Source organism: Odocoileus virginianus, chromosome 27 (assembly GCF_023699985.2).
Source record: "Odocoileus virginianus isolate 20LAN1187 ecotype Illinois chromosome 27, Ovbor_1.2, whole genome shotgun sequence".
NCBI classification, from domain to species: Eukaryota; Metazoa; Chordata; class Mammalia; order Artiodactyla; family Cervidae; genus Odocoileus; species Odocoileus virginianus.
The window spans coordinates 31,207,052-31,216,406 of record NC_069700.1 but is presented as its reverse complement, the minus strand read 5'-3'; the positions used below and the strand labels follow the sequence as shown (position 1 = coordinate 31,216,406).

Sequence of the window (9,355 nt, the reverse complement as noted above, 5' to 3'; positions counted from 1 at the left end):
TTGTTATTACTTTACTTTTTATTTCCTCAAGAACCTTCAATCAGTATATTCTACCTAAACTGAGTATCTTGTAGGTATAAAACATAAAAGGATTATATAGTTCATATGAGAATGAAACATGAACAAAGTCTTCCTCATTTCCAACCATAGAATGTCACTTATATCTATCAAAATTCTCACATGTCTTGGGAGCCCACATATCTTCACAGAACAAACTACTCATTAAAGGTTAGGGCAGGAAGGGGGAAAGGATGGACTGGCCTTTTCTGACAAAGAAGGAGGGCTCAGTGATGTGTTTTCAGTGAGTAGAATAAAAGAAAGGGGTTTTAAAAGGGTCAAAGGGAGAGCGTGAAGAGAAACTTAAATGGCTGACTTCACCACCCCTCTTAAAAGGGCTACTTCATCCAACTGAACTAAAGTAGACCACCACTAGTTATTAGAGAACCACCCAAGGAAGAAAGAATTTCTACAAGTGACCTCTGGTTACCCTTCAACACTGCAGCCCTTCCAAGCAAACTGGCACCAAAATAAATGTAGCCAAGAAGAATCTAACATTTATATTTTATGATTTTATTTCAATTTTTCATATAATTTCTCATAGACCTACTTAAGTGGATTAATTTGATTCTAAAGTATCTGGGAAATACATTTAGTCCAGTTGTGCCTGAAAAAGGGAAGAGAAATGTAATTTTCCAGTTTTACAGATGCTTCCAGAATTCTGTCTGAAGATGGATTAATCTACATTTACTCAGCTGCAGAATATTACTTCTATTCCACAGACTTTGTATGTGAACTATTAAATCCATTAGATCGATAGCAATTCCTCCCACCTACTCTTAAAGAGCTGATTTAATGAGAACATCATTTTCTCATTCAAGGCTTTCTTTCTTAAGGGAACACAGTCTTATGTGAACACAGTCAACATTTCCTTTCACATCGACAACTTCATATAAACAGAGCCTGAGGCAAGGCAATGAGGCAAAATGTTCGGTGGTAAATAAGCGAATTTATTTAAAAGACACTGTTACGGGATTTGAGCTTAAAACTGGACTTAACTTACAAAGGTTGAGATAAAAGAAAAACAAAATTAACCATTTTCTTTCTCAAAAACTCTTCAAATGATACAAGCACTACCAGCATCACATTATTGGAAAAGGAAGTGTTACTTTCTTACTACTAACTATTCACTGTTAAATATTTCAAAATCCCCTCTTTCCACTCCCCTTCTGCAACAAAAAGATAATAGTGGAAAGAAATGTACCCTTTTGCTTTTTCTGGACTTGCACATTAATAGAGATGACAGGGATATTACTGTCCACGTCTTAGACAATAGAAGCCACGGACGTCTCAAGATACAGTCACTAGCACAAAGTTCTCTCTTTCTCCTCTGAGCCTTTATACATTAAAGCACAGATTAAACCATAAAGTACTACTTAACACACCAAAAATTAAAAATGGAGACAGAGGGTGGATCAATGTGCATTGTCTCACAAATGTAGTTTCAAAGATAATTGGTAATGTTCTCTTTTTCCAAAGAAGTGAGGGTTAAATATAGTCGCTCTGCACAGAGACTGATGATCTTCAGGATATGTAAATTATACATTACAGTTACATAACAGACTAAATCACAGTCATCAACAAAAGAACATTTGGCACAATTCTTGAATTTTTATGACTCTAGCTCATAAGTAGAGCCTCAAAAAGGAGAAAATATCCCACCTTACATCAGCCTTACAAGTAGCCTCACAACTCACAGCAAGTAAGAAGTATCCGAGGTGAATGGAAGAGAGACCATCATCTTCTCTGGACTAGAAAATGGTGGTGGGCAGGGGGCGGGGGTGTGGAGCTTTTATTTTCAGGTTATCTTAAATAAAGCACATGGTAGTCATTTCATTAATTTTTTAAAACAGGAAGAAGAGGGTCAACTAACTAGATATATGTAGAGCTGTGTGTTTTAACACCAACAGACCTAAGGTCACTTTATGTCCCTAGGTTAAGTCAAGACACTAAAGTCTGATGAAAGAACACAGATCCTTTCAGAACACTTTCAAAAATCTGGATGAAAGTGTTGGTTGCTCAGTCGTGTCCAACTCTTCTCAATCCTATGGAACCTGCCAGGCTCCTCTGTCCATGGGGTTCTCCAGGCAAGAATACGGGAGTGGATTGCCATGCCCTCCTCCAACATGTCTTCCCAACCCAGGGACTGAACCCGCATCTACTACGTCTCCTGCGTTGGCAGGCAGGCTATTTACCGCTAGTGCCACCTGGGAAGCCTCAGGACAAACCAAAGACTGGTGAAACAGTCTCATGCTCACAGTGCAGCTCAATGGGCTATGTAGTGCCACAGCTTCATGCCACTGCCACTCACTTTAGGCAATTCAGAATGGGTCAAGAGTACCCAGCCAGCGACATGCCGGAAATGGCCAAATGCTTGCCTCAGTTCCTATGACGACACAGAAGCAGGAACTATCCTCAGGCTTATTAGATGCATCCAATTAACATTCATCTCTGACAAACTCATCCTGTAAGCTCCCACACAAAAACAGCTACCATTACTCTATAATACCTATGAAGCAATCACAGTGATTTAAGCAAAGCATATTAATGGGAAAAAACAAAGAGACCTTAACCCAAGAAAACAAAAGCAGCACAGGAAGAATGCAAAGACCAAAGCAACCCAGGAAAGAGACTCTTTCCTTTGTCCCATCAGATTGTGCCTCTTCTGCCACCAACTCAACAGGACTTTTTTTTTTTTCCTGCACTCTGAACAAAAAGCAAAAATTGCTCTCTTTGAAAAGAAGCTGGCCTGGTAAGAACACCTAGAACTCAAAGCCAATACTCAGAGGATATCCAAGTGTCTGGAGATCCAAAGAACCCATCAATCTCTATAAACTTGGAAAGACTGGACAATCCAAGAGTGCCCAGAGCCATTTCACTCAGCCATATCATATTTTGAGATGACTACAAAGAAGTCAAATGTTGACCTAGATCCACAACAACCAATACCATGTGTTTGAAGCCAAATGGTTGGCTTTGAAACACTGCCAACGCTTCCTATAAGAGATTCCCAGACCAAAGAAAAGTAAAACATTTCATAAGGTGATGATCTTAAGCTTTATAGCCTCTTGAATAGTAAAAGCAGTCTCTGGCTTATTTTCTGAAACTAATGCTTCCAAGTTACTAAATACCAAAGTAATGTTATGACAAAAAAGTCCAACCTTCTTAGGTATAAAGGGACACAGGCCTGCAGACTTTCTCAGATACCTGCAACCACCTCCATGTGTGTCTGTCTCTTTCCTTCTCCATTGGTACCTCATCCAAGTCACTTAGGACTTAGATGAAATACATACTGAGGGCATGGATCTAGCATCCTGAGTGGCTGCAAAGGGTCTGGATGATGCTTGGGAGTACAGAGGAGTTAGCTCCCCATGGGATAAATCTCCATCAGCCAGGACAGGAGACGGGAGGAAACCAGGCAGATAAATCCACCCCTCCCACCCCCGTCTTTCTTTTCCAAGGACTACTCAAATGTAATTCCTCACTGCAACCATTTCAGAGAAATCCTGTAGGCAAGTGAACACACCTGCTGAAAGACCTGCTATTTCTCTTCACAGCTTGTTGTGAAGCAAGAGCTAGTTCTGTATCAAATCAATTTCTTTGCATCATTCCTTGCTTCTTTTCCTTTTGCCCTGCAAAAGATTTGACCTGCAGCTTTCAGATCCGACCTGCACTTTAATCCTTGTCTCAGGGTCTGTATGTCAGAGAACCCAGGCTTAGATATTAGTCTTATAGAAACTAATGTCAGATGAAATTAAGATGCAACAGTTAAAATGCACATTTTCAAAATACAGTAAGAGACAAAGACTGATAAATCCCAGAATCCCAGGAAGAAGTGGAAAAAAATTTAAGTGCTTAAAATGTAAAAGATTGAGGTCAATATATAGTATCAAATGTCACCAACAGAGAAAGCATTCAGACAACAACGAGAATCAAATACAGGTTTTTTTTTCCCCAATGTGCCCAATGACCTCCAACTTCAGAGGACAACATCAGGCATTTTCATTAAGTAATAATGCTGTGCTACCTGTTGCCCAGACAATCAATCTGCCTTCTTTCCTTTCCTTCTTTCTTCTAAGAGTCCTGATTGCATCAGTGTCCACTCCTCGCCCATGTGGAAAGGGGAGAGATGACCTACATATGGGTAAATTTTGATCGGAAGTCACCATGATTCCATTATCTTCACCAGTGACTGATTTGAGTTTGTTAACATCAATGAGTTCTAGTCAGTAAACTATGGAGGTCAGCTAGAGGGTTTTTGGGAAAGGCTTCTTGGCTCTTTTGAGGGACAGAAGGGAAGAAATATTATTATTGCATCTAGATTTAATGCCTGGACATAGACATGTAACAGCCACCCTAGGACTGTGAAAGAATATAGTCTAAGGACAAAACTGACACAGAAATGATGCAGAGCCCAGACAGAAAAATTCTAGGTTCTTGACAATGTCTTTAAGCCACAAATTAACCAACCCTGAAGCTGACCAATCTCTAGTTTTACATAAGAAAGTATACTTCCTGATTATTTAGCCTCTTTAAGTGAAGGTAGTATTACTTGCAGCTAAAAGCACCTTCACTGGTGCATAGAGGGTATGCCTGGTTGGAGAAGAATTTGACTGTCTACCATCAATGCCATTATACAAGGAATAAAGTGAGGTTTTAAAAAAAAAAAGTGGTCTTTGCCCTCAAGAGTTTACGATCTGGTTTTTTTAAGACACACAAAACATGTGATACATCAATTAAAGAAAAAAAATGATGGAGCACAAGTACATAGAACAAAAACTCATTACTGCGGGACATTAGAGACAGCTTTCTAAAGGAAACAAAACCAACCTACATGCTTTTTGCCCAGCATAAAGGCATGTTGTCTAAATTCCATTAGTGTAATTTGACTTCCAGGAAGCTCTCTCCACTAGGTATCTTGAATTCTATCTGCCCAGCATCCTCTTACATGTTCGAAAAGTTGCTCCCTTCATTTTGTGAAGTCAGAGTGTCAAACCCAAGGTGGGCTAGTCCGAGTAATTTCCTGGGATTTCTTTAAATCTTAAGATCATAAAAAGTGATAAAGGTTGAGCATTCCAGGTGTACGGACTTATCAAAAGTCAGCAAATGTAAACTTAAAGACTTGTATATTTCTTTGAAGGTAGATTTTAGCTGGAATCAAGATTGCCAGGAGAAATATCAATAACCTCAGATATACAGATGACACCACCCTTAAGGCAGAAAGTGAAGAGGAACTAAAATGCCTCCTGATTAAAGTGAAAGAGGAGAGTGAAGTTGGCTTAAAGCTCAACATTCAGAAAACTAAGATCATGGCATCTGGTCCCATCACTTCATGGGAAATAGACAGGTAAACAGTGGAAACAGTGTCAGACTTTATTTTTCTGGGCTCCAAAATCACTGCAGATGGTGATTGCAGCCATGAAATTAAAAGATGCTTACTCCTTGGAAGGAATGTTATGACCAACCTAGATAGCATATTAAAAAGCAGAGACATTACTTTGCCAACAAAGGTCCATCTAGTCAAGGCTATGGTTTTTCCAGTGGTCATGTATGGATGTGAGAGTTGGACTGTGAAGAAAGCTGAGCGCCGAAAAATTGATGCTTTTGAACTGTGGTGTTGGAGAAGACTCTTGAGAGTCCCTTGGACTGCAAGGAGATCCAACCAGTCCACCCTAAAGGAGATCAGTCCTGGGTGTTCATTGGTAGGACTGATGCTGAAGCTGAAACATCAATACTTTGGCCACCTCATGCGAAGAGTTGACTCACTGGAAAAGACCCTGATGCTGGGAGGGATTGGGGGCAGGAGGAGAAGGGGACAACAGAGGATGAGATAGCTGGATGGCATCACCGACTCGATGGACATGGGTTTGGGTGGACTCCAGGAGTTGGTGATGGACAGGGAGGCCTGGCATGCTGCGATTCATGGGGTTGCAAAGAGTCGGACACGACTGAGCGACTGAACTGAACTTGAATGTAGATTTTAAATCAAAAGGTAACATGTTTTTTAAAATGGTGAATTCTAAGTTGATAATAAGCATGCTGAAGTATTTAGAGGGAAGTCTACTAATGTCTGCAATTTACTTTGAAATGGATTTTTAAAAGATGCATAGCAGGATTGATAAACAAACAGATATGTGATAAAGCAAATGTAATAACATACTTACATAGCAAAGTCTTTTGTTTGAAAAACTTTCAAAATTTTTTGGGGTGAGAAAAATCAAAGTCCCAATGCTGGCAATGCTGTGAGCTATACCTCAGGAGATATCTGTGGTCATATTTCCCAGGGTATAGAGGAAAACTGTTCAGAAAACAAACATGCAGGAAGAACCACAACAAAATACAGAAATGACTTGATCATCAACAAGAGAAATGGTGAAAGTTATGGTATATTTGATAATATGAAATAACACTCAATAAAAATTTTAAATGAAAATCCCACAAAATTATATATATATAACTATATATATGTATGTTAGAATAATATAACATACATATAAAATACATACATACATACATAATATAATCTTAGAAGAAAGCTACAAGAAAATATAAAAAACTGTCAACACTGGTTTTCTCTGGGTTTGGGACTATTAATGTTAAAATTATACTTTATTTTCCAAGTTTTAATTAGCATATGTTACTTTTAGAACAACCAACAAAGAGGCTATTTTTTAAAAATTCATTGCTATTAAAATAGATTTTTTTAACTATATCTTATGGCTTGCTTCTCAGGCACCATTTCTACCATAAATGTTCTGAATCTCATGAATGTTTGAAATCTTCTATTCATTCCTCAAGGCTTGGGAAGCGGGAGCCCAATAGTTAAGATCAGGACCTATGAAGTCAGGCGATCTTGGTTCAAATCCCCAATACGTCCTTACAAAATGTACGTTTCTGGACAAATTAATCTTTCCTTGTCTTAATTTCTCCATATAGTAAGTGGAGAAATAGTACATACAGGTTTATTTGGAAAAATAAATGAGACAACACATGCAAAACACTTAAAATGGAGCTTGAACCACAGGCAGACGTTAACCATCATTATCATCCTCATCAACAGCTTGTCTGATGATCTTGTTTCCTACCTTAATAGCAGAATTTTACTCATCAGGCACTACAGACTCACTCGTTTTCACTGCCCCTGTGTTTTTACACCTAGCCTGCCTTCTTCCTTTCAGTCACACCTTTATATTTATTTCCAAATACTTTCTAAGTGTCCAGCACTGTCCCAGGCACAAGATGCCACTGCCCAAGAATGTGGGGCTCCTCCCTTCTGGAAGCTAAGCCACAGGCTCCACCTGATCTTTCCCACTGGCTCCAGCTCCTCACCAGCTCATTCCATCTCCCCACCAGTTCATTCCACCTTCTTCCCCCAAATCTTTAATCTTTCCTTTTCCACTGCTTTCTTGCTCTGCCTGAAAATCTTCATTTGTACCTACTAGTGGTAGTGGTGCATGTTCAGTAAGGTCCGACTCTTTGCAACACTATAGGCTATTCTGTCCATGGAATTTTCCAGGCAAGAATATTGGAGTGGGTTGCCATTTCCTTCTCCAGGGGATCCTCCCAACCTGGGGGTTGAATCCCTGTCTCTTGTGTCTCCTGAGCTGAGCCACTGGGTAGAGCCACCATATATTTCTTCTTCCTTTAACATCCATACTTCTCAAAGAAAAGTCCTAAAATCTGATTTCTTAAACTCCACGGAAACTTCACTTACCAAGATTCCTAATGGCCTTCTTACTGCCACATGCAACAACTGTTTTAGGCCTCCTTCTGTTTGTTCTGCAATCTCTAACACTGCTGACTATGCGGTCAGCTTGCAAACTCTCTTCTCTTCTTTAATGCAAGTTGTTAACACCATTGTGGTTTTCTCCCAGTTCTTTGGCAGTTCCATCAAATTCCCTTAAAGCAGATGTTCCTCAAGGAGGAGGTCCAGCTCTTCCTATTCTCTGTCTCAAAGATCTTGACTCTCCCCATTGCTCAAATACTAGCTCTAATGAGATGACTGTTGTATTTCTAACTCCAGTTTTGACTTCTCCCCTGAGTTTCAGTCCATTTCCAACTGCCTGTCAGGCATTTCCAATCGGACTTTCAACCTAAGCATGCCACCTGAAAAATGTGATATTTCACTCACAGACTACCCCCTAATCTGATTTTCCCTCTGTAGTTAAAGATAACAAATGAAGAGAGAATACATACTAGGTAAGAGAAAACTTCTCAAAAAATAAAGGCAGGCAAATCCTTTCAATTTTCCACAATGACGTCTCTTACAAACATCTCTTTCTCGCCATTTTTCTGTATCCACCCCATTTCAGGCCTGTGCACTAGCTACAATGCCACCTGCCACCACTCTCACCATCTGTTTCCACCAATCCAGCAAACCACTTCATAGAAAGATTTTTTGAAATGCCCATTACCACTCATGTACCTACCACCTACAAAGATTAAATCCAAATTCCTGACGATAACATTGAAAGTCTCTGAGAGCTGGGCCTAAGACTGCCTCTCCTCCCAGCACTGAAATCCTTATCTTTCAGGTGACTCTGAGCTCACAACCATTCTGGTCAGTGTCTGCTACATATCTCATAGTCTCCCCACCATGCCTGCACAAGCTCCTCCATCCTGTAAATTAGCCAAATTCCATCTCTGCCTCAAATCTTTGCTTAACCCACCACACAATCTTCCAACATCATTTAGGTATATAGTGTTTTTCACTATTATTATGACATCAGGCTTTCTATGTACCAGGCACTGTTCTGAACACTTAATATATACTAATTAATCCAAATCTTACAATAATGCTGTAAGATGGATATCATTATTATCTGTATTTAACATATGGGGAAACTGGGGCACAGGAAAACTAGGCAATTGTCTAGATTTACAGCTTGTGAATGGCAGGCCCACAATTTACACCCAGGCCACATGGTTTCAAAGTCTGAGTTCTGCTGCCTATCTGGACTTCTTTAGCAGTTTTTGCCTGTACTGCTCATTTATCAACAAGCTACTCTCAGACATCTATTCAATTATTAGGAGATGACAAGACATATTTAAGTCTTTTCCCTTCAGCTAGATTAATCACTTAGGTAAACCTTCACTACTGAGGTTTCTCCAGTTACTAATCACTATCAATAAATACTAGCTTATAGATTTATTAAATAAAAAATACAAGAATGGACAGAAATAAGAGTATCTAGCCGAGATTTTAAAGTCTGGGAAGTAACTTTAAACCACTTCCAAGAATAGAAGGTTGTTTTTTTTTAAGCTGGCTATTGGGGGGTTTTTCATTTCCCTATGGTAA

General features: G+C 39.4%; 1 protein-coding gene across 3 annotated transcripts in view; it reads right to left on the bottom strand.

Annotated features, from left to right (window-relative positions):
* The window catches only part of BTBD9 (BTB domain containing 9), a 405,610-nt gene that overhangs the window by 308,049 nt on the left and 88,206 nt on the right, over window positions 1-9,355 (bottom strand). The gene's annotated exons all lie outside the window — the stretch shown is intronic.